General features: G+C 44.8%; 1 protein-coding gene across 4 annotated transcripts in view; it reads right to left on the reverse strand.

Annotated features, from left to right (window-relative positions):
• The window catches only part of LOC115031305 (voltage-dependent L-type calcium channel subunit alpha-1C), a 486,264-nt gene that overhangs the window by 183,359 nt on the left and 300,896 nt on the right, over nucleotides 1-2,009 (reverse strand). The gene's annotated exons all lie outside the window — the stretch shown is intronic.

Genomic DNA, 2,009 nt, shown 5'->3' on the forward strand with positions numbered 1-2,009 from the left:
CCATGGCACCAGGTTCAGAGATGTGAGACAGTGTGGTGTAGCTTAGGCTAGTAGAGAGCCTGACCTGGCCTGGTGTGTCCAACCAGAGTCTGGGTGGCTGTGTTCCCCGACTTCTAGTCATGGTACCTGTGACGGTTTGTATATGCTCTGCCCAGGGGGTGTAACTATTAGAAGGTGTGGCCTTGTTGGAGTAGGTGTGCCACTGTGGGTGTGGGCTTTAAGACTGCCCAGAAGTCAGTATTCTGCTAGCAGCCTTCAGATGAAGATGTAGAACTCTCAGCTCCTCCTGTACCATGCCTGCCTAGATGCTGCCACATTCCTGCCTTGATGGTAATGGACTGAACCTCTGCTCCTGTAAGCCAGCCCCAATTAAATGGTATCCTTATAAGAGTTGGCTTGGTCATAGCATCTGTTCACAGCAATAAAATGCTAATTAAGACGGTACCCCACTTTGCTCCCTGAAATCTGTCATCAGTCTCCCGTTCCACTATATTTCCCAATGGTTCTTATCACGATCTAACTTGAATATGGTAAACACACATTTATCTGGCCTCAAGGAAAGGCCATCTCCCACATATTGCTGTCCATTATGGTTGGTTTTTATTTATGGCTTTTTTAAAATGGATTGTAAAGCTTAACTATCATCTTCTGAGCTTAACGTTTACATGGAGATGTAACTTACCAGACAGACAAGGAACAAGCTGGCTTAAAGGGAGCAGCAACTAGGAATGTGTGGTGCTATCTGGAGAGGGGTGGAGTGTGCTCATGTTCTTGTACACACAGAGAGGAGAAAGGAGGAGAGGGGGAAGGAAGAGGCGAGACTGCGAGGCCACAGGATGTGGCTAAGGATTTTGTCGTTACTGATCTCAGTCTTCCTCATCCCGTGGCTCTCAGGGGTTTGTTCAAGTATAAACATGATGCCGTGGGCAGAAGTTATTCCTACTCTTTGGCTCCATACATATCTGGAGTTTGATGACTGTTCTGGCTACCAGGAACTTCGCAAGGTGGGGGAAAAGTATACACAGGCCCTGGAGTTGGTTCCCCACCCAGGCACCAGTCATTCTTTACCTTAATATCAAGAAAACGATTACAATTTCAGTTACCAAACAAACAACAAAAATAATAACAACAACAAAAACACACCTTAATCCTTGTGTCACACCCAAGAATCCACCTTGAAGGCAAGTGTCCCATCCCAGGGTCTCTGGAACTACCCCTGGTTCATCATCAGAACAGGTGCACCAGCATGGTGGATAATTTGCAAGACTGAACTTTGCACACAGGGGTGAAGGGTAAGGCCAACAACCCAGAAGAATATATTGGATTGATTCTTTTAAAATATGTATTTATAAGTATATATGTGTGCCATGTGTGTGTGGGTCCTCACAGAGTCTAGGAAAGGGTTTCAGATCCCTTGGAGCTAGAGTCCCAGGCAGTTATGAGCTATCCAATATTAGGTCCTAGGAACCAAACTCAGGTCCTCTAGAAGAGTGTAAGCACTTTTAGCACCAAGCTATTTTCTAATCCTTCAAATTAATTTCTTAATAACATCCTATAAATAAGTTAGCTTTGTCTGCTAGGGGGAAAATAAGTCCTACATTGGGATGGATCTGGCCAATGTAGGGGTCCTCTGTGAGTTCAGCCCTCACTTGCAGTGAGGCACAGACGTACCACTCACTCACTCAATCATTTCAGAACATATATAGACCTGTTCTTTTCTTTTGAGGGAGAGCCAGCTCCTATAACTTAGCATATNCTATTCACCCNTGGCATAGGGCCTCTGTGTGAACTGTTTCCTATCCAGGGAGCNCTGCCTCTGGATCTTTATAGGTCTGGTTCCTCAACTCTATTCATGTCTCATATGAAATGTCACTTTGCCAAAGAGCCCTTGACTCTAATTCCACATTATTTTTCTTTCCTCATAGCACATAATGCTACCTCAAATTGTCCTATTTGGTTACTAATCTATTACAATTCTTCCACCAACCCCTGCTCCTCCACAGCATTCC

This window comes from Mus caroli, chromosome 6 (genome assembly GCF_900094665.2).
Source record: "Mus caroli chromosome 6, CAROLI_EIJ_v1.1, whole genome shotgun sequence".
NCBI lineage: Eukaryota > Metazoa > Chordata > Mammalia > Rodentia > Muridae > Mus > Mus caroli.